The following is a 23,141-nucleotide window of genomic DNA, read 5'->3' as shown; positions in this document are numbered from 1 at the left end:
CACGACATCACCGTAAACGCCATCACCACCGTCGAACTGTTTAGCACAACACACAATTAAACAGGTTTCACATATACAACACGTACAAACGCAACATAAGAAAAACAGATTACCTCGCTGGCTGCACCCCTGAGGGAATGAGTCCACCATGAGCAAAGAAAAACGTCTTAAAAAGAATGTCTTCTGCAACTTCCTCTTCTTGCAGTATTACCTCAAATAAAAGTTTGTGGAGTACCATATTAAAGGTCCGTCACTAAACAAAGAACAGAAACCACTTCCGCCTGTATGATGTGTTAAATAAAGGAATTAAATATTCATAAAAATAAACAATGTTAAATAAAATATTCTACAGACATAAAATGACAACATAAATGATATTTATGGCAGTTAAACTCCCACCAAATCACAGTTATTGTGATTTCAATACACACTTTACACCTTTGCTACAACCTTACGTTTTAACGTAACATTTAACGTAACAAGTGAACTATGACACTTATTCTGCTTCAATCAACACAACAATCTTTTGCACAGGCCGATCAAGATACTGACTTAGTAGTACGCTTCCCTTGTTTGTCTAAGGTTGAGTCACTGACGAACAGTTTCACTTTTCTAACCTTTCCATCTGCACTGGGATACACTTCTGTCACTCTTGCCAGTTTCCACTGATTTCTTGGAGAACTGTCCTCACAAATGATAACTATGTCATCAACCTTTGTATCTCTCTTATCTGTTTGCCAGATTTGTCTCTGCTGAAGATTAAGGAGATATTCTTTCCTCCACCTAACCCAAAACTCATTTGACAGAAACTGCACCTGTCGCCACCTCTTACGCAAATACAGATCCTGCTTCACAAATTGACCGGGAGGGGGATACACTATGCTAGACTTCATCATGAGAATGTGGTTGGGAGTCAAAGGTTCGACACTTGTGGGATCATTTAAGTGTTCAATTGTTAGAGGTCTGCTGTTTATAACAGCCATCACCTCATACAGAAATGTGCGAAGTGAATCAGTGTCAAGTCTTTTAGCAGATTCATCCAGGATTGCAGTGAGAACACTTCTGATTGTCTTTATTTGTCTTTCCCATACACCTCCCATATGGCTTGATGATGGGGTGTTCATTAGGAACTCACATCCATATCCCTTCATTTGTTCATGGTTCAGATCTTTCATCACATTCATGAACTCTCTTTTCGCACCTACAAAGTTTGTGCCTTGATCACATCTCAGCTGTCTCACATTCCCACGGATTGCAATGAATGTGCGCAGCGTGTGATGAAAGCATCTGTGGTAAGATCATCCAACATTTCTATATGTACGGCTCTTGAACACATACATGTAAAAAGGAGACCATATTTCTTGAGTTCTTTTCTTGCTTCCTTCATGTAGAATGGTCCAAAGCAATCTAGGCCACAATATGTAAATGGAGGAGTACTTTCCATCCTGTCTTCTGGCAAATCTGCCATCTTTGGATCTTGTGTGTTTCTTCTGTACTTTCTGCACATCATACATTTGTGGATGTGTGAGGCAACTGCACTACTGCAGCCTATGATCCATATTCCACTCGATCTTAGTTCATTTACAGTTATGCCTCTTCCTTGATGATGCACCTTTTGGTGGTAATGCTTGATGAGTAAAGAAGATACATGGCTTGTCTTAGGCAAAATGACAGGATGCTTGACATGTGGGTGAAGACTAGACCTTGTCAAACGTCCTCCTACCCTGAGCACACCATGCTCATCCAAGAATGGACTTAGCTTGTGTAAGTTGTTTGTTTTATCCTTAGGTCTTACTTCCTTGCATTGCTTTATACCTTTGATCTCAGAGTTGAATGCTTCCTCTTGGACCAGTTTAATAATGAAAAGCTCCGCTTCCTGTCTTTCTTCAATGTTTGTGGTTTCATTAGTCTTAGCTTTGAGACCCTTTCTTTGCTGTACATATCTTTTAAGACAGGCGATGGCTTTCACAGCTCTTCTCCAGTCAGAAAACTTTGATAAACAATCAAGCAAAGTCTTCTCTTCCTTTGCTTTTGTGTTTAGAACCTGAACTTTCCGTAGCTCTGGATCATCATCTTGGATTTCTCCCACCTTGATATTTCCTGCAGGTAGGTCCTGTTTCCATAGAAATTCTGGGCCAGTGAGCCAATTTGAACTGACAAGCTGATGTGCCATCAGGCCCCTTGAAGTGTGATCTGCCGGGTTATCTTCAGATTTCACATACTGCCATTGCTCAGCATCAGTGATGGACTTAATTCTTTGGATTCTGTTTGCGACAAACACTTGAAACCTTTTGGCATCATTGTTTATATATCCAAGAACGACCTTGGAGTCTGTCCAAAAATATTCTTGAAGACCATCTATATCAAGCTCATTTTTGAGCATGACACTCATCTTTGCTGCTACCACCGCTGCAGACAACTCAAGGCGCGGTATAGTAGTTACTTTGGTGGGAGCAACACGCGCTTTCGCCATCACTAGCGAGCAATGAACCTCTCCCCCAGCACTAACTGCTCTGAGATAACTACACTCACCATAACCTGTGACGCTGGCGTGGGAAAAGTGATGGAGTTCGTACTTCTCAACATCTGTGAACCTTTCTGGAATGTAACATCTCCTAATTTTTACACTAGATAAATTCTGAAGATCTTGTAGCCATAACTCCCACTGTGATCTGAGCTCTTCAGGGAGTGGCTCATCCCAGTCAATTTTGTCTCGACACATTTGTTGTAAAAGCAGTTTTCCACGGAGGATGAATGGTGCAACAAACCCTAATGGGTCATAGATGGAAGCTACAGTGGATAACACTCCTCTTCTGGTCAGTGGGCGTTCCTTGACAGTAACTCTGAACTGAAAATCATCAGAGAAGACGCACCACTGCACGCCGAGTGCACGTTCCATCAGTGGCTCTCCCAAAGCCATATCCAGGTTTTTCACGCTTTCTGCACACTCTTCCTTGGGTATCGACTTTAACACTTTGTCACTGTTGGAGATGAACTTGTGTTGCCTCAACTTGCCTACACTGCAAAGCTTCCTAGCTTCTTCGACAAGCTGGATAGCCTCTGAGTCAGACATCACACTAACAAGCCCATCATCCACATAAAAATTCTGCTGAACAAATTTCACAGTGTCTTGACTAACCTGGTCTTGACCTTCAAGAGCTATGTGTTTCAGACCAAAATTGGCACACCCAGGTGAAGAGGCTGCCCCAAAGAGAGGAACTCTCATCCGAAAAACTGATGGTGGAAACTCAAGATCACCATTCTCCCACCATAAGAACCTCAAGTAGTCTTGGTCCTCAGGTCTCACATGGAACTGATGAAACAATCGTTCCACATCGCAAATAACAGCAACAGGGCCCTTACGGAATCTGCAAAGGACACCCACCAGGCTGTTTGTTAGATCTGGTCCAGTAAGGTGATCATTCAATGATGTGTCCTGGAACCTCGCTGAGCAATCGAAGACTACACGAATTTTCCCAGGCTTTTGAGGGTGGTATACCCCATGGTGGGGAATATACCAGGCTGGATGATTGTTGAGTTCTTCTTCTGGGACCTTTTCTGCATCACCACATGTGATGATGTCTTGCATGAAGTTAATGTAATCCATGCAGTATTGTTTGTCTCTCTTGAGCTTTCGTTCTAGACACTTCAAACGATGAACAGCACATGGCATGTTATTGGGTAAGTCTGGCTTGTCTTGTTTAAAGGGTAAGGGCATTTCACAATGACCATCCGGTTTATGTTTGATTCCATCTTTCAGCTTGTTCAAGAACTGGAGATCTTCCTGAGAGAAGACTGCTTCTTCTCCCACTCGCTCACTGAAGTCTGATTCCAGCACTTTGATGACATCATCTGGAGTAACCACTTCTTTGATGCGAGTGTTACAAACATAGTGAACTTCACTCTTGAGCTTGACTGTTGGTTTGTGTGCTGGTATTACCTGCCTTACAATGATGCGGTGACTTACACCAATTGCATCAATCTCATTTTCTTTTTGTTCACCATAACTCACTATGCTCCAACCTAAATCAGTTCTCTGAGCAAATGGTTGGTTCTCTTCCCCAATTACAACTTCTCTGGGCATCAGAGCTTGTGGGCAGTTGTAACCGATCAGTAGGCCAATCTCGCATTCCATTAGTGGAGCAATGTGCTCTGCAAGATGCATCAGCTGAGGCCATGCCTTGGCAGTCTCTGGCGTTGGAATGTGTGAGCGATTAGCAGGAATGAATTCACGAGTGTAAGTTGTTGGCACTGTGATTTTCTTAGAGGAGAATAGCCCTCTTATTTGTAGGTCTTTCAGTCTTTTACAGGTGACTACTGTTTTCTTTGATGTCATAGTAGAGAGTTTCATTTTAACTTGCTCTGAATTCACATCTAGAACGACTGCTACATCCTCAAGAATGAATGACGAGTCACTTTGTGAATCAAGCAGTGCATAGACGAGAACTTCCTTGCTTGAATCACTTGAGGTTGATACATAAACAGGTATAATTGTTGAAGTCTGAGTATTATTACTGTCTTGTACAACTCTGTTAGATGTGATTTCTTTGGTTACACTTTGTGCTTCAGAATTTTCTTTCTTTGATTCATGTTTTAAGCGATCTTCATGAAGACATGTCGGGTGACGTTTTGAGCAGATGTCACACACCATTCGCTTACTGCAGCTCTTGGATTGATGGCCATGACTTAAGCATCCAAAACACAATTTCTCGACTTGAATAAACTTTACTCTGTCAGCAACAGGCCTTTCAATGAATCTTCTGCACTTATATAAGCTGTGTCCTGTTTTCTGACAAAACACACATGTGACTATGCTCTTCTCACTAGTGTTAGTTGTGAGGATCTTTGCACCAACAGTTCTATTCTTGAAAACAACTGTGGTTTGGTTCTTAACTTTTAGTCTCTCAGATTCACTCTGCTGTAAAGCATGGTAAGAGGTTATAGGGTTACATGCGATGCTAGCTTCCATGCTTAGGAAAGTCACAAAATAATCAAAGCTTGGGAACCTTCTGTGTTCCAGCTGATACTGAGTAGCTTTCCGATTCCATCTGGTACTTAGCCAGTCAGGTAGCTTGGCAGTAAGTTTCTGATTCTCAATTCCATCATTAAGAACATTTAAACTCTCATTATGGGTCATGGCAGATTTACAGCTACGTAAAAAATCCACAAACTTTCTCAGTTCAGCACTCTCCTTTGGGCCTATTTTTGACCAAGCATGTAGTTTGTCTTGGAGGGCTTTAGCAATTACAAAGGGCTCACCATATCGTTCATTAAGCAAGTCCCATGCTGCTTGATACGAGTCTTCTGAATCAGTCAAAAAATATCCTTCTAAAGCCTCTTTAGCAGCTCCTCCTACATATTTCTGAAGGAAGAAGATTTTTTCTGCTGCTGGAATATTTTTCCTCTCAATCAGTGTATGGAAGGATGACTTCCAGTGGTTAAACTTGAGTGGATCACCGCTAAAGATGATAGGCTCTGGGACAGGTAGCCTATTTGCTGATATGGCCTCAGCCAAAACTTTGACAAGCTCTCCTGAATTATCTTGAACAACATGTCTTGGAGCTGAATCACTTTGTGTGTGTTGATACACAGGATTCATCTGATTGGTTGCTTGCATATCTGTAGATAGTTCTGTGTTGTGTAGCATCTCACCTTCATCATAAACTTGAAGCTTTGCTCTGGCTGAGTTCAGTCTTTTCAGCTCCTCCAAACGCTCAAGTTCTCTTTTTAAGTCTTTGACTGACCTTTTTCTTGCTGCACTTTCTTCTTCTTGTTGCTTTAAAAGTGCAGCTTCTTTTCTCTCTCTTTCTATTTTGCGTTCAGTTTCTTCCTTTTCTGCTTGTAGACGGCGAGATACTGCAGCTGCTTCTTGGTCTGCAGCTATCAGCTTGTCCTCGACCTCAAGTCTTTGCAGTTTCTCTTGGTGACCCTCTTGTTCAGCCATAATCTTCAGTACAGCTTGTGTGGCTGCATATTCTGCTGCAGCTTCTTGTCTTTTGGCTGAGGATACATTAGAGACAACAGAATTAGCTTTAGAATACTTAGAGGCTGAATGTGAGCCGCTTGATACAGACGACGCAAATACAGAACCAGCATCAGGCCAAACAATCTTCTCTGCTGTTCCTTGCATTTGAAATTGGGCATTCTGAACCACAATCCCTGTAACAGATACACACTTATCCATCTTGCGGCGCATTTCATGTTCTGGGCCGTCAATCCTCCGATATTCATCATAAACAATATTCAGCTCTGACAACTCCCTTTGAACAGTGCTGATATGTTCTTCTAGAATGTTGCTAGGGTCCTCTTTTATTACAGACCTTTTAGCAACCTTGCTGAGAGCTTTCCAGCGCTCATAAATGCTGTCAAAGCGTAGAAGTAGCCCTTTAGTCTTTTCCTTGTGAAATTCTTTTCCTTTTTCTGTTAATGTGCGGTCTCTTTCACTTCTACGAGGCTCTTCAAACTGGACTACTTGTGCATCATCAGGCTCATCTATCTGCTCTGGTTCTGCCATTTGAAAGCTACTTCAGAGTGACAGTTTTTACTTTTGACAAATGAATTACTTAGAAATTAACTATATGTCATTAGCTTGTCTGACATAAGCAGTTTAGCCCTAAACATGTTCTTGAGGCACTCAGGTCAATAAACTTAAAGATAATTTTGCTTCTAATTAACCCTTAAAGCAAGCATTAAAGGACTAAACTTAAATGCTCATGAATTATTTCAAACCTTTCAAAATGTACAGATTACCCCTTTAACGAATGAGGTGCTCAAATAAGACATCAAACGTAAACGACATTAATTGCTCATTAAACTTATGACCACTGTCACTAAACTTCACAGTCCCTTGTGGTTTTCCAGACTTGTGTCCCTTTTCAGAGCATTTTAACTTGTGTGTCTGACTTGTGGACGTTCATGGAGAACCGTTGAACATGTGTCTTCTTGTTAAACATCGGCTTATCTGCTTTTCCTTCGTGACGAGCCGTCTGCGCCTCCTTGCTGGGCCCGAGCAGGTCCGTCGAAGCAGACTCGAGTTCGACTATCACTCCCGTCAGAGAAGCACGACCACAGTTCTTTTGATACAGATGATTTATTGCCACGACATCACCGTAAACGCCATCACCACCGTCGAACTGTTTAGCACAACACACAATAAAACAGGTTTCACATATACAACACGTACAAACGCAACATAAGAAAAACAGATTACCTCGCTGGCTGCACCCCTGAGGGAATGAGTCCACCATGAGCAAAGAAAAACGTCTTAAAAAGAATGTCTTCTGCAACTTCCTCTTCTTGCAGTATTACCTCAAATAAAAGTTCGTGAAAGGAGTACCACATTAAAGGTCCGTCACTAAACAAAGAACAGAAACCACTTCCGCCTGTATGATGTGTTAAATAAAGGAATTAAATATTCATAAAAATAAACAATGTTAAATAAAATATTCTACAGACATAAAATGACAACATAAATGATATTTATGGCAGTTAAACTAATATTCCATCTGTCTATCCCCAACTGAATTAACTCCACACCTATCTCATCAGATTATTTGTAACAGAATAAGCAGATAACGTAGCATTTCCCTGTTCATATCTGCTACTTGCAATTTAGAATTTGTCAATAAAACTATGCTATGACACAAACTACAGTTTAATAGATGGCTGTGCTCCTAAAAAGAGCAGCATTTGTGGCTCATAAACCTCACAGACACTGCTATGCTCTTTAAACATTTTTATGATCGTGAATTTTTCAATCAAATATCTTCTCTTTTATAATGCCCAAAGCTGGATTCGAACTCTCCCTCTGGGGTCTTCAGGAGGTTTTAATCAGGTTGTCTGTTACAGCAATTGCCGACTGCCCCGCACCGGCCCGGGTTCAATTCCCGGCCATGGCACATTGCTTTTAAGTTGATTTCATTTATCGGAGTTGAATCTTGTTTGATTTTTTTGAAGACGTTTCACCTCTCATCCAAGAGCCGTTCTAGGCAGATTTGATGATATGACGCTCATAGGCTATATAGCCTTTTCTTTTTGGGGGGAATGGATTGGAGGCTGCTCCAACATTGAGGTTTGGACTGTGACAAAGCAAAATGGACAACCTGCACCAGAATAAGAGTTTCAAGAAAATAAGTTTGAGTGTATTAACTTCAAAAGGCCATTTTCTTGCACCTGCTCTCGCTTACGGCCATACCACCCTGAGAAAGCCCGATCTCGGAAGCTAAGCAGGGTCGGGCCTGGTAAGTACTTGGATGGGAGACCGCCTGGGAATACCAGGTGCTGTAAGCTTTTTGCACTCCTCCACTTTACGTCCATCAGTAACTCACCTGTACCTGGACATTCTTCACACATTCATGTTTAAATGGTGTTTAAACACTTGTAATGGTTTTAAACACTCATCAAAGTCAGTGTTTTCAGATTCTGTGATTTCACACTGGACAGAATGTGAATGAGTTACATCTACAAATCCTCTTTACTTAAACAGAAGTTTCTACATCCAAAACACTCCTGATTAACTCAAATAAAAGCCGAACAAACTCAGTACCAACATGAGATAAAAAAGATGCAAACAGACATATTGCTCAGTGCTTTTTAATAGAAGAAATCAGAATTATGAGCATCAATTATGTATGTGTGTTAAAAGAAAAACACTGGAACATTCAAACATGGGAACAGAACCCGGATTTTAAAAAAAGACCCTAAACAAACTAAAGAAAAAAATCCCCTAAAGCAGCAATTGAAGAGTTGATTTTGTTCAGCTTCTTTTGTAAAGACTGAAAACCAAATATCCATAGCGGTCCATTCATAGCCTTGCATATCTCAGCTTTAGTGGACGGCGAGTCCCAGCTGATTGGGGCTCTTGTTCTGGGTAGGGGGGGCTAAGGTCTGGGGGTGGGGCACGCTTCCGTGGGGGCATCATCAAGACCTGTGCGTACGTCAGTTTGGAGCCCACCTGAAAAGTCAGAGAACCAGGATTTAGTTTCCACCATGAGCATCTTTGCAACAGGTCTGCTATAACCTGGGGTATTTGTCCTGTCGGGGGTCTTAAACCCGATAAATGTTGATGTGTCTATGACCAATCAGGACATTCACTTTATGAATGAGTAACACGAATGGACACAATGAAATCAAGCATCAAATTAAGCATCAAAAACAACTCAACACCCAAAACTTACTTGCTGTCCTGGCGGATGAGCTGGTTGGTGGTCAGCCTTGGTCTTTGAACTCTGCTCCAGACCCCTGAAGAGGAACAGGTCTCAGGTGTTACCAAGTGCTCCACAAGTGAAATAAAGTGTGAGCGAGGGTGGGGGCCATAAACTTACTGATTCAACATTGGCCCACAATTCTGAGCCTTGGAGGGCTGGAGCTCTGACACTGGCCCTGGGGTGTCCACGCCGCCCCCCCTCTGGGGGAACCCAGCCTGGGGTGTGCCCTGGGACCACACCGTTGCCTTCGGCTTGTCCCCGCTGTTGCCCCCTTCAGCCATCACCCGCCGCTCAGGACAGATGAGTCAATCTTGGAAGATGGAGTAGGAGCATCTCCACCAGCACCAGGGGGCAAAGTTTGAGTGCCAACATCCTGACACTCAGGTCTCGGGGTGCCCAGGTCTTCGAGTGTTTTATAAAAGCAAATTGAGACTGAGGGACCATCGCCCTCTTCTCGGCTTGCGATTTTCCTTACGTGGGAATTCACAGGAAGCCACGGACGTTGGAGCGCCGCATTGTCCTGCCAGTCGATCTCGGATTTGGTGAATCCACGGTGAGTTTGTTGAACGATATGTGGCGAGGATCCCGTGGTCAGACGCACGTTGACCTCGCTCAATAGAGACAGTTCAGGAGGTGGTGGTAATAAACCAGTTTCTGGTTCAGCAAGTGGTGGTAATAAACCAGTATCTGGTTCAAGAGGAGGTGGTAATAAACTGGTTTCTGGTTCAGGAGGTGGTGGTAATAAACCAGTGTCTGGTTCAGGAGGTGGTGGTAAAAAAACAGTTTCTGGTTCAGGAGGTGGTGGTAATAAACTGGTTTCTGGTTCAGGAGGTGGTGGTAATAAGCCAGTTTCTGGTTCAGGAGGAGGTGGTAATAAACTGTTTTTCAGAACCGTGGATGGACCAGGCTCATCTGTTGCACACTGGACCGGTTTGGACGGCTTTGACCCATCGAGAGTGTTTTCCTCTCCGCCTGTGCTCAGTCTGGGCAGCGCCACACGGGGATGTGATTCCAGGAGTTCCTCACATGTGCCACTGCCGTCTCCTTTAACCTCCTCATCCAAGCATGCATGCTGGGTTCCTGCGGAGGTGTGCTGCCTCAGCTCCACCGTCTTTGTGCTCCGTCTAACGAAGGGTGGGAGTTCTGACAGACTGCTGTCGCTGTCGCTGTCGCTCCACTCCTCAGAAGAAGTACTACAGGAACAGCCCATCTTCTGCAGCCTGAAGCAGAAACAACAAAAAGCCACTGCCATGACCACACACACTCTAACAGTCATGAACAGATCCATTCACTGCTCCCGCCTCATGGAGAAAGAGGAAAGTCCCGCCTCGCCCCCTCCCCAGCCCAGACTAGCACAGGTGAGGGGCTCACGCCCCCGCCAGTCATCAGGGCGTGAGCAAGGCCCAGTTAGGCGACAGTTTGAGAGGGGCCGTCACATGCTACACAAGCCCCGCCCCCACCTGCTTCGCTGTGACTTGCATCAAACCAGCCTAACCCTCATGTGCACGAGCCCCGCGCACGAATCTGCACTGACACGAAGAAGCGCAACCACATTAGCAGAATTGGATTTATACTGAGAACATTTAGACTTTGGTAGAGCTGCCAGCAGAGCTCAACTTGATCCCAACCATCAACTCCCAGTTACTGACCTTTGGACCTTTAACGCGTGTGCACGTCAGTATGGAGATTGTCTCTCTTGGAGGGTGATGCTCGGTGGAAGGATCGAAGAATGAGGCGACAGATCTGATGGTGGTTTCAGCTCAACCTTTAACGGGTAATGTCTGTAGGTGCAGCAGCAACACTTTAATATGAAGACTTTTTTACTTTGAATCAAAGCTTACAACCCAAAATGGCCTTTTATCTGTGATGACTTCACAAAAATAATCTCATGTGAAGTATTTAAAGCTGGTGTGCTTCGCATTAAAGCCAAAAACGTAAATGTATGAGTGGGTTAAATCGCTGCATATATGACGTACTGTAAATCTTGTTCTGAAAATAATTAAATCTTGTGTTTTTACCCCACCGTGTCCCAAATTAATACCCAAATATTTTGCTATGATTCTTCTACGATGGCGATGCAACCGTTAAGCATTAAATTGAATGTTAAACAACGGGCAGGGGTAGCAATTCTCGTTGCTCCCCAGCTCAGTGCCTGTATATTGGAGTTTTCCCCGGTGGATGAGAGGGTAGCCTCCTTTTGCCTTCGGGTGGGGGGACGGATCCTGACTGTTGTTTGTGCCTATGGTCCAAACAGCAATTCAGCGTATCCACCCTTTTTGGAGTCCTTAGAGGAAGTGCTGGAGGGTGCTCCTTCTGGGGGCTCCCTCGTCCTCCTAGGTGACTTCAATGCTCACGTTGACAGTGACAGTGTGACCTGGAGAGGTGTGATTGGGAGGAACGGTCCCCCTGATCTGAACCTGAGTGGTGTTTTGTTATTGGACTTCTGTGCTCATCTCAGATTGTCCATAACAAACACCTTGTTCAGGCATAAAGGCGTCCACATGTGCACTTGGCACCAGAACGCCTGAGGCTGCAGATTGATGATTGACCTTATGGTCGTGTCATCGGATTTGCAGTCGCATGTTCTGGACACTCGGGTGAAGAGAGGGGCAGAGCTGTCAACTGATCACCACCTGGTGGTGAGTTGGCTCTGTTGGTGGGGAAGGATGTCGGACCCAAACATATTGTGAGGGCCGTCAGGCTGAAGAAGGAGTCGTATCGGGCCTTTTTGTCCTGTGGGACTCCTGAGGCAGCAGATAGGTAATGGCAGGCCAAGCGGAGAGCAGCTACGGTGGTTGCCGAGGCAAAGACCCGTGCATGGGAAGAGTTGGATGAGGCCATGGAGAACGACTTCCTCGACGGCTTCGAAAAGGTTCTGGACCACCATCTGGCATCTGAGGAAGGGGAAGGAGGACACTGTCAACACTGTGTATAGTGGCGATGGTGTGCTGCTGACCTCAACTTGGGATATTGTGGATCGGTGGAAGGAATACTTTGAAGACCTCCGTAATACCACCATGCACCTTCCAGTGAGGAAGCAGGGCCTGTGGACCTGGGAACAGACTCACGTATCTCCGGGGCTGAAGTTGCCGAGGTAGTCAAAAAACTCCTCGGTGGCAAGGCCCCAGGGGTGGATGAGATCCGCCCAGAGTTCCTTAAGGCTCTGGATGTTGTAGGGCTGTCGTGGTTGACTCGACTCTGCAACATCGCGTGGACATCGGGGACGGTGCCGCTGGATTGGCAGACCGGAGTGGTAGTCCCTCTTTTTAAGAAGGGGGACCGGAGGGTGTGTTCCAACTATAGGGGGATCACACTCCTCAGCCTCCCTGGTAAGGTCTATTCAGGGGTACTGGAGAGGAGGGTCCGCCAGATAGTCGAACTTCGGATTCAGGAGGAGCAATGTGGTTTTCGTCCTGGGGATGGAACAGTGAACCAGCTCTACACCCTCAGCAGGGTCTTCGAGGGTGCATGGGAGTTTGCCCAACCAGTCCACATGTGTTTTGTGGACTTGGAGAAGGCGTTCGACCGTGTCCCTCGGGGGGTCCTATGGGTCCTTCAAGAGTATGGGGTGCCGGGCCCCCTGATACACACCATCCACTCCCTGTACGATCGGTGTCAAGAGTTTGGTCCACATTGCTGGCAGTAAGTCGAACTTGTTTCCGGTGAGGGTTGGTCTCCGCCATGGCTGCCCTTTGTCAGTGATTCTGTTCATAACTTTTATGGACAGAATTTCTAGGTGCAGTCATGGTGTTGAGGGGGTCCGGCTTGGTGACCTCAGGATCGCGTCTTTGCTCTTTGCAGATGATGTGGTCCTGTTGGCGTCATCGGCCCGTGACCTCCAAAGATCACTGGATCGGTTTGTGAAGCGGCTGGGATGAAAATCAGCACCTCCAAATCCGAGGCCATGGTTTTCAAACGGAATAAGGAGGAGTGTCTTCTCCGGGTCAAGGAGGAGATCCTGCCCCAAGTGGAGGCGTTCAAATACCTTGGGGTCTTGTTCACGATTGAGGGAAGAATGGAGCAGGAGATCGACAGGTGGATTGGTGCGGTGTCCGCAGTAATGCGGACTTGTCAGTCAGTCAGTCAGTCAGTCAGTCAGTCAGTCAGTCAGTCAGTCAGTCAATCAGTCAGTCAGCCAGTCAGTCAGTCAGCCAGCCAGCCAGTCAGTCAGGCAGCCAGTCAGCCAGTCAGTCAGTCAGCCAGCCAGCCAGCCAGTCAGTCAGTCAGTCAGTCAGCCAATCCGTCAGCCAGCCAGCCAGTCAGTCAGTTAGCCAGTCAGCCAGTCAGTCAGTCAGCCAGCCAGCCAGTCAGTCAGTCAGGCAGCCAGTCAGCCAGTCAGTCAGTCAGGCAGCCAGTCAGTCAGTCAGTCAGCCAGCCAGCCAGTCAGTCAGTCAGGCAGCCAGTCTGTCAGTCAGCCAGCCAGTCAGCCAGTCAGTCAGTCAGCCAGCCAGCCAGCCAGTCAGTCAGTCAGTCAGTCAGCCAATCCGTCAGCCAGCCAGCCAGTCAGTCAGTTAGCCAGTCAGCCAGTCAGTCAGTCAGCCAGCCAGCCAGTCAGTCAGTCAGGCAGCCAGTCAGCCAGTCAGTCAGTCAGGCAGCCAGTCAGTCAGTCAGTCAGCCAGCCAGCCAGTCAGTCAGTCAGGCAGCCAGTCTGTCAGTCAGCCAGCCAGCCAGCCAGTCAGTCAGTCAGTCAGTCAGCCAATCCGTCAGCCAGCCAGCCAGTCAGTCAGTCAGTTAGCCAGTCAGCCAGTCAGCCAGCCAGTCAATCCGTCAGCCAGCCAGCCAGTCAGCCAGCCACCCACCCACCTGATTCAGCTGTCTGTCTGCTTCCTGTCCCTCAGAACCATGAAGCTTGTCTTCTTCCTCTTGCTGAGTGCTGTCTGTCAGACCTCCAGTCAGTCAGTCAGTCAGTCAGTCAGCCAGCCAGCCAGCCACCTGATTCAGCTGTCTGTCAGACCTCCAGTCAGCCAGCCAGCCAGCCAGCCAGTCAGCCAGCCACCTACCTGATTCAGCTGTCTGTCAGACCTCCAGCCAGCCACCTACCTGATTCAGCTGTCTGTCAGACCTCCAGTCAGCCAGCCAGCCAGCCAGCCAGCCAGCCAGCCAGCCAGCCAGCCAGCCAGCCAGCCAGCCAGCCAGCCACCTGATTCAGCTGTCTGTCAGACCTCCAGTCAGCCACTGGGTAAAGAAAGCTGCCTTTAATCTGCAGTCTAGAAGAATTCAGAGGGATTCAAATGTGCCAGGATGAAGAAAATCTCCCCTCTGAATGTGTTGTGCAGATGAAGCTGAAGGCAGCGATCTTCATCATGTGGAGGGGACAAATGATCATCCAGTTGATGAATCTGGAGAGGCCAGCGGTAAGTCAGAAGCCTCAGATAGAAAAGTGTCTCTCAGCTCTATTTGCTGCTCGTCAGCAGGGGCAGTAGAAGGGGACCAAGTCCGACAGTTTCCAGGGGACGCACATTTACTTTCTTTTCTCTTTTCATCTGGAGAATGTCCATATATTTGACACAGACAGTCTTTAAATCAGATGATCTCCTGAGTCAAAGACAAGAACACAACAACATGATTAAAGGTTTAATCAGAAGCATTTAGAAGCACCTGACTGACGTGTGATACCCTTTTCTTCAGAACTCTGCCCGCCAGTATGTGGATGAAGGTTTTCTCTCCATGACAGCTGTCAAAGGTTGGACTTTACTTTTGTCTTTCAGTTTATTAAGTTCATCTGTTTTGTTCACTCTAACATGAATATTTGATGCTCTTCCAAACTTCATGTTATCCAGCAGCTGTGTTGTCATGACAACAGAGGACGACACAGCTGAAACAAGTCTTCTATCATCCTCATCATCATCACCAGCAGCAGTTTGATGCCTTCTACCAGTGAATCTATCAAGCTTTACTTCTGTTGTTGCCATGGTGATTTTGAAGCTGATGATTTGTTTGATTGACAGCTATAAATAAACAGTTGCATCATCTTCTGGTCTTCATCTGATCATTTACTAGCAGATTCAAAAATAAAGAACAAATGCTGAATCCTGATGGTCAACGCATGGACCCAGGCTCATTTAGAGGACTCAGACAGGAGCTGAATGTGACCTGGCAAAAGGGTTAGCAAAAGTGGCTATTGTGTCCTTCAGTCCAGATGGGTGATGCAGTGAGTCAGTCTTTCAAATGAACCCAAGCCCATGTTTTGGTTGAGGGTTAGTTAATAAATTGGAGTGATATATTGTTGCCACGAGGAATATGATAATTAATATGGGCAGGAGGGTTAGGACGCAATACGTTAGCCAACGGAAGCTCCACTCGCCCAACTAAATGCTGGTTGACCTGTCTTTGTATTGATCCAGGAACCATAAGGAGATCATTGGATAAAGACCAATGAGGATTCAGGAAAGGAAGGTCAATGAATAACATTTGTCTCATTCTTGATTAACTGATTATAGTTATTACACATAAGTGATTCAATTTTTCAATTCAATTCAATCTTTATTTATATGGCACTTTTCATACACTGGGTAGCACAAAGTGCCTCACAAAGGATAAAAACAACAAAGAGAAACAAGAGAATCAAGAAAAAGGACACACACACAGATACACACACACACACATGCATACACAAAATCAAACACACACACAAACAAGCTGAGACATGGCTGGGCACCGAGACCTGAGGCGAAGGAGACGCCACCTTTGGAGGCCCACCAGGCCGAGGGAGGTCACGGTCCGTGGCCACAGGTGGTACCGCCACAAAGACCAGCCCGACCCGGACAGACCGGAGGCTCCACACCAAAGCACAGAGCCCCCTAACCACCCAGGCCAGAGCTGTCCACGGGACAGCACCCCCAGCGGTAGACCGGAAACATCTCCCAGCCTGGCAGGCCCCCATGAGGAAACCCCATGAGGAAACACTGGAGCTAAAAACGGAAGGACTGAAACAGTAAATGGGATAAAAGGCGTAAAAGCTAAAAACTGAGAATAAGAACTAAGGGAGTAAAACAGTAAAGGTATCAAGTAAAAAAAGGATAAGACATAAAAAAGCATGAGAACATAAAAGAAATTAAAAATAATCAGAAAATCAGTTAAAGGCCTGATTAAAAAGGTGTGTCTTGAGCCTCTTTTTAAAAACCTCAGCAGTCTCTGCGGCCCTGAGGTTCTCCGGCAGGCTGTTCCACAATCGGGGACCATAATAACTGAAGGCCGCTTCCCCGTGCGTTTTAGAGCTTACATGTGGAATGGTTAAAAGGCCGGTGCCGGAGGACCTCAGAGTCCGTGAGGGTTGATAGAATAAAAGCATGTCTGATAAATAAGTCGGGCCAAGACCATTAAGACATTTAAAAACGAATAAAAGAACCTTCAAATCGATCCTGAAACGCACGGGTAGCCAATGCAGCGATTCTAAAACCGGTGTGATGTGCTCCCGCCCTCTGGTCCTCGTCAGCACCCGTGCAGCTGAGTTTTGTAATAATTGTAGGTTAGAGAGGCTCTTTTTTGGAGACCAGAGAGCAGGGCATTACAATAATCTAGACCACAAGAGATAAAAGCGTGCATCAGCACCTCCGTGCTGGCCTGAGAGAGAAACGGGCGGACTCTGGCTATATTCTTCAGGTGGTAAAAACCCACCTTTGTTATGTTTTTGATGTGTGGGATAAAACTAAGCTCAGAGTCAAAGATCACACCCAGATTTCTTACAGATTGAGATGGTTTAAAATCCTTTAATTTTGGTACAAGTTTCTCTCTCTGACCTTCAGGACCAATGACTAAGACCTCTGTTTGGTCCTGGTTGAGCTGTAGGAAGTTTTCTGCCATCCATGACTGGATATCTAGAATACAGTTAAAAAGGGCATCAACTGGCCCTGTGTCACCAGGAGCCACGGCGATGTACAGCTGTGTATCGTCAGCATAGCTGTGGAAGCTGATGCCGTGGCTCCTGATGACGTCCCCAAGAGGAAGCATGTAAAGATTAAAAAGGGTTGGACCTAAGATTGACCATTGGGGAACCCCACAACCTCCTATCTTTAGTATTGCTGCGCCAACTGGTGGTCTTTTGGGTTGAGGATAACGGTGATCTATATGTAGCTATATGTAGCTATAGCGTCATTGGCCTCCACTCCAGCCACTCCTGGTAGTTCCTCAATAACACTGAGTTTCTAGTGGATGCACAATCTGTGGAAGCCAACATAGAAACTTCTGAAGAGCCAAAGCTCCTGCAACAAAAATATAGTCCCCAATTAGGTTGTTTTGTTATCACACGACCCCGTCCCCATTATCTTAAGAGAATATAAGAGAATGAGTGGAGACAGAAGAGAGAATGAGACGTTTTTGGCGCGTGTCGCTCTTGATTTTGTGTTTATTTTTGCAGTAAACTTAAAGGAGGCCTTTTCACTTTATGTTTGATTCCATTTAAGCTGATATTCCATTCTTGACATCTTTAAATTTACTGTATTCATGGGAGTTTTATTTGGTCATTTTGCTTCTTCTTATTTCCTATTTCCCACATTTATTCATAGTTTTTATTAGATTGCAATAAATCCTATAACATTGAACAGACTGACTAAAGTCAAATGAGCTGCGGTTCCCACCGATAGCCGTCATTCTGATGGGTTTTTGCTGGCTGCAGCTGAAATATTCCAATGCTCCATGTCACAGAGACAGTAAATACTAAACCCTAAAGATTCTGAAGGCATGATGTGAAATAGTAACGTATAATACAGACATTTGAAGAGACAATTAAGAGAATGTTTCCATGCTTCTAAGAGTGGCCGAGGAGCCATTTAGAACTTTATAAAGATGCATTGTGTGATACCAGGAACTAATTTAACTTCAAGGCGAAGCTGCTTCTGCTTTGTCGACCATCGACTGATCTCCTGAAAGTCCACCAGCGCTTTTTAAAAACTGAATTTTTCATCTATGGAGGGAGTAGACGGCAGATGTTTCCACAGATGCTCTTCACCAGTGGTCAGTGAGTGATGCAGCAGATGAGCGGGAGTTGACTGGCTCCTACCAGCTACCGTCTCAATGTCTCCAGCCCATAGTGTGGATTCTCTACGAGATCAGACAGCAGCTTCACTGCTGGATCCTTCAGCTGGTTCCGACTCAGGTCCAGTTCTCTGAGATGGGAGGGATTGGACCTCAGCGCCGAGGCCAGAGAGTCACAGCTGATCTCTGATAACCTGCAGCTACTTAATCTAAATAAAGAAGGGAAACTTTTATAAGGTTATAAGTGAAACCAGTATTAATCTGAAAGGTTAATCAAAGGCATGATCTGTAAATATTTAATTTAGTTACAGGTTAAAAAATGATAGTAATCTGTAATTACCACAATTCCAACCTCTCAGGTTTGCACTGTTCCAAAGGAGAATCTATATTGTTCTGGCCCTCACTCTTCCCAGGTTCTCCCACCTCTTTCCCTCCCATCTCATCATGGAGATCCATCTCACCTGTGGCTCATCTTTAAAGGCACAACCTGTCTTAGATGACTTCCTGTCTCCCTCACCATCTCCCTCCTCGTTGGCTGGTGTCTACCAGGCACCCTCACGTAGTTTTGTCTAATTTTGGTTACCATCTGTCGGCTTTTTCATTGTCCTTAAATCAATTTATCATGAATAAGTGGTCCCCGTGTGGCCCTCCCTCCTGAAGGAACTGGGCACAACACACACACTCAGAAAGTGTGAGGACCCTCGGATGGAATAATGGACATTTTTGAGAATGGTGTTTACCTCAGAGTTTCCAGTCGGCAGTTTGGAAAGTGGAGAAAACCACAGAGCAGCTTCACTCCTGGATCCTGCAGCTGGTTCTGACTCAGGTCCAGTTCTCTGAGATGGGAGGGATTGGACCTCAGCGCCGAGGCCAGAGAGTCACAGCTGATCTCTGATAAGCTGCAGCCAATCAATCTGAAAAATGCAGGATGAGGTTATACGGTGCAGGTCTGCATGTTATCTGCGTCAGTACTAAACCTACGTTAGTTCTTAGTGGGGTCAGACCTGAATTCACGATATTCCAAGGAATTTTTTTAATGTGGTGCATCACAGCAGTGTTGAGAACAGCCTCACTTCACCATCTTAGCAGCTGGTATATAGGTAGAAAAATGAAGACTGACCTGAGCCTCTCCAGTTTACAGTTTGGACTCTTCAGTCCAGAACAGAGCCGCTTCACTCCTGAATCCTGCAACGGGTTGTGGCTCAGGTCCAGAACCCTCAGATGGGAGAGGTTGGACTTCAGAGCTGAGGCCACAGAATCACAGCTGGTCTCTGATAACCTGCATCCTCTTAGTCTAAAATAACAATTATTTTGAGAGAAGACAAATAAAAATCAACATGTACCAGAGCAAAACACAGCTTACAAGCAACAAACCTCTGGTCCTGCACCGGCTTATCTGCCGTATGTTCCTATTTTGGGTTCTTTCAGGGCGGTTGGACAAGATCTACACCGTATGTAAAGTGTGTGTAGGTCAAAATACCTTCCAAGTTTGTGAGACCACATTTCTCAATAGCACTCAACTCTTGTCAGGAGTTGGGACAAAGCGACCCACTCCTGATAGCTTGTGGGCGATGCTGCAGCGACCCTGCAATCCCTACACTCTCTGGTGAAACCAAATCAAAGGTTTTAGACACTGCTGGATGCTGGAAGGGTGGCTATAGTCTGGACGCATCGTTCCCCTGACTGCACATTTCTCCAACAATGATTGGCAGCTGGTGTCACTTGTTCTCCAGATGAGAGAAGGAAAGAGAGCCACCCCACAGTGTGTTTGATTGCCCCACTGCAAGCTCAATGCTGCCAGAAAACATTGCAGGAGCATCAATTCCCCTCAGGGCATCAACAAGGAGCTCAGGAAAAGGTGCAGCTGCCACCTACTAGAGACAAGCACACTGAGCTGAGATTCAAAGCCCTATCCTCCCAAGAGAAGAGCTTGTTTGTTGGAGGCTCTTCTGGGCGATACCTGGTGCCACAGCTCCAGCTCAGCCCGTCTCTGGAGCTGAGGTGGAGCTTAGCAAGTTTCATGGTTCTCCACCACTTCCTCTCGCTGAGGACCTTCTCAGCTGGTGGTTTCTGCTCCACCTTCCAAGTTGAGCAGGTGATACTTCTGCATTCCTGCCACCAGTGTCTCTGCAGAAAGAGTCTTCTCTACTGTTTTATATTAGATTGTAGAAAATTAGGATTTTTGGTTGATGTCTTAGATGTTGTTGACTAAGAGCAGGTTTTTCTTTAATAACATAGAAAGATTCGATGAGAAGAGCAAATGTATTATTTTATGAGCTACTTCCACTACTATTATATACACATACTTCCATATTGTCTTAGATTGCAAGCTGCATTTATTGCATCGTTCATAGAAAGTCATATTTGTGAGGAGAAAAACTCCAATAAGGTCATTTTCTTTAATGACCATTACAAAAGAAGGAGGCGATGAACAAACAGATTTATATAAAAATGTGTGAAAACTTATGGATGGAAACCTTTTTAAAACGGTTGCATTGTGTAGAATCGGTGTAGAATCAACTTGTTGACTTCTGATTTGGACTCCAATGGAAGTGAGGTGCAACAATTGTGGATGCTGAAAGCTTCAGATCTTCATGAAGGTTTCTGTGGTTGGACTGACCTGCTGCCCCTTTAAGAGGGAGGCAGGTTTGGGCTTCTGGCTGGAATGAAGCCACCTAAGATGAGAATGACTGCAGGCTTTCGGTACCAAGGTTTAACAGGGTGCTCACTTCACACTTGGGCTTTTCTCTTTTTTGGGATGGCTTTTCTCAGGAGAGAAGGGGCATGGCACACTGCAGCAGCTTTCTTTTTGGGGTTTCTAGTTTTCCTTCTGATCTTTAAAAGACAGGAAGAACCATTTTTGATTGGTCTGAATGTTTGGGTGGTTTTGTGGCTAGCCTAAAATAAAACAAGACAAATCTACAACTGATACTTCCTTTCTAGTCATTGATGACCATCCTCACATGGGACAGATTTCCACAACCAATTTAATACTGCAAATCTGTCCTGTGTGGTCTTTTTCCTGAGAACTGTAACACTACGTTTATAACAAAGATCAAACATGTAAACAGTTATTGTCTAACTAGTTACACCTGGGAAAGTACTGGATCATCTCTGACTGACCTGAGAGTCTCCAGCTCACAGAGAGGATCCTGGAGAGCACCACAGAGCTGCTTCACTCCTGGATCCTTCAGCTGGTTCCCACCCAGGTCCAGAACCCTCAGATGGGAGGGATTGGACCTCAGCGCCGAGGCCAGAGAGCCACAGCTGGTCTCTGATAAACTGCAGCACCCCAGCCTGGAAAAGGAATAAATGGGGCAAATAAAAACACATTTCTAAATCTGAAAATGAAGAGAAAAGCAGAAAATGTAAAGAAATTTAGAAAAGACCAACAGAGGCCTCCTGACCTGAGCGTCTCCAGTCTGCAGTTTGGATGCATCATTGCAGAAGACAGTAACTTTACTCCGGCATCTGCCAGGCTTTGGCTCCAGATTAAGCTCAGCTCCCGTAGATGAGAAGGGTTTGACGTCATTGCTGAGGCCACAACTTCCCAATGACTCGTTGAAAGAACACTGTAAGACAGTCTGTTGTGTATGAAACAAAAATAGTGAGTCAAACTTTGGGATTTCTAATCAACTTATCTGAGAATCTACCTCAACACAAATGTAGCTCATTTCCTGGAAAAGCTAAATTCAACACCGTAGAGCAACAGTTTGAACGACCATCAGATCTGAAATGCAACTGAATTATTCTCAACATTTGTCTTATTTTAGAACAGCTCATAATTACTCAATATTTAAAACGATTGTAGCAAATGGTTTAAAGAAACGTGCATATTTTTATCTGTCTATCGGCTCTTTGGATATTTTGCATTTCATCCAATTTGTACGATCGTGCGTCAAGTCTTAATTCAGCGATCCAATCGATGACATCAGAGTCTCTGGTTGCATCGATCGCCCTCAGCTTCTGTTCTATCTGCCTGTTTCCCTTCAAATCATTTTCACTGCACCTTTTGTTGCTAGTGATGAAGTTGCCACCTAACGGGTGTGGAAAGGGTCAAACAACTTAACATAAAGGCTCCAAACGGAACCGCCACAAAGACCTAAAACACCCATTTAAACCAACGAGGCCGGCTGTTTTTACGTTGAACAAATGAAGCAAAATAGTCACGTGTCATTAGTTAAAATGTGTTTTTCTGTCGTTAGAATACGATGTATACAAACAAACAAAAGTGATTTAATGACATGACAGTAATTTCATGATAGTCAGTTAACTTGTGGCTCCTATTATTCCTGCCTTATGTTGGTTTGTCTGGATTGACCTTTGAACTTATATCCAGCCAGTGTTGAACATTTCTGGATGAATTGTTGTTTTTTAATTTATGGACGCTGCAATGGAGATAAAGAATTGAAGGAATGACCACTGGAGGGGGTATTGCTACCTGACATGATCCACTCGCTTGATTTAAACGCCGATGTCCGACCCGAGAAATCTTTACTTACTCGACCTTCCTGCAGTTCCTCACAGCTGGAATCAGGCAACGTCGTCCCTCCTCTGAGGTGTTGTACTGCTGCAGGTTCAGCTCATCCAGAACCTCCTCTGACATCTGCAGCAGGTAGGCCAGAGCTGAACAGTGGATCACTGACAGTTCCCTCTCTGATTTCTTCCCTGACTTCAGGAACTCTTGGATCTCCTGATGGACTGACTGATCCTTCATCTCCATCAGACAGTGGAAGATGTTGATGCTTCTGTCTGGGGAGATTCCATCACTGTTCTCCTCCTTCAGGTTGTTGAGGACCTTCTGGATGGTTTTTGGGTGGATTTTCCTCTGATCCAACAGTCCACCCAAGATCCTCTGATTGGACTCCAGAGAGAGACCATGAAGGAAGCGAACAAACAAGTCCAGGTGGCCATTTTCACTTTCAAGAGATTTCATTAGTGCTCTCCTGAGGAAGTCATCAA

General features: G+C 45.3%; 2 long non-coding RNA genes and 1 pseudogene across 2 annotated transcripts; 2 read left to right on the top strand and 1 right to left on the bottom strand.

Annotated features, from left to right (window-relative positions):
• The first annotated feature begins 8,180 nt into the window (after window positions 1–8,180).
• Window positions 8,181–8,289, top strand: LOC115248571 (uncharacterized; annotated as a pseudogene).
• A 6,039-nt stretch (window positions 8,290–14,328) lies between these two features.
• Window positions 14,329–15,179, top strand: LOC115248532 (uncharacterized). The gene is made up of 4 exons (XR_003887363.1): window positions 14,329–14,385; window positions 14,483–14,560; window positions 14,835–14,889; window positions 14,987–15,179. It is a non-coding gene; the product is annotated as an uncharacterized lncRNA (long non-coding RNA).
• A 6,236-nt stretch (window positions 15,180–21,415) lies between these two features.
• LOC115248541 (uncharacterized) lies at window positions 21,416–22,721 on the bottom strand. The gene is made up of 3 exons (XR_003887370.1): window positions 22,682–22,721; window positions 21,587–21,763; window positions 21,416–21,476 (listed from the first exon to the last, which is right to left on the bottom strand). It is a non-coding gene; the product is annotated as an uncharacterized lncRNA (long non-coding RNA).
• Window positions 22,722–23,141: the final 420 nt, after the last annotated feature.

The sequence above is a fragment of the Takifugu rubripes genome, unplaced genomic scaffold (assembly GCF_901000725.2).
Source record: "Takifugu rubripes unplaced genomic scaffold, fTakRub1.2, whole genome shotgun sequence".
Classification (NCBI taxonomy): Eukaryota; Metazoa; Chordata; class Actinopteri; order Tetraodontiformes; family Tetraodontidae; genus Takifugu; species Takifugu rubripes.
The sequence above is the reverse complement of the archived record's forward strand: the minus strand, read 5'-3'. Positions and strand labels throughout refer to the sequence as shown.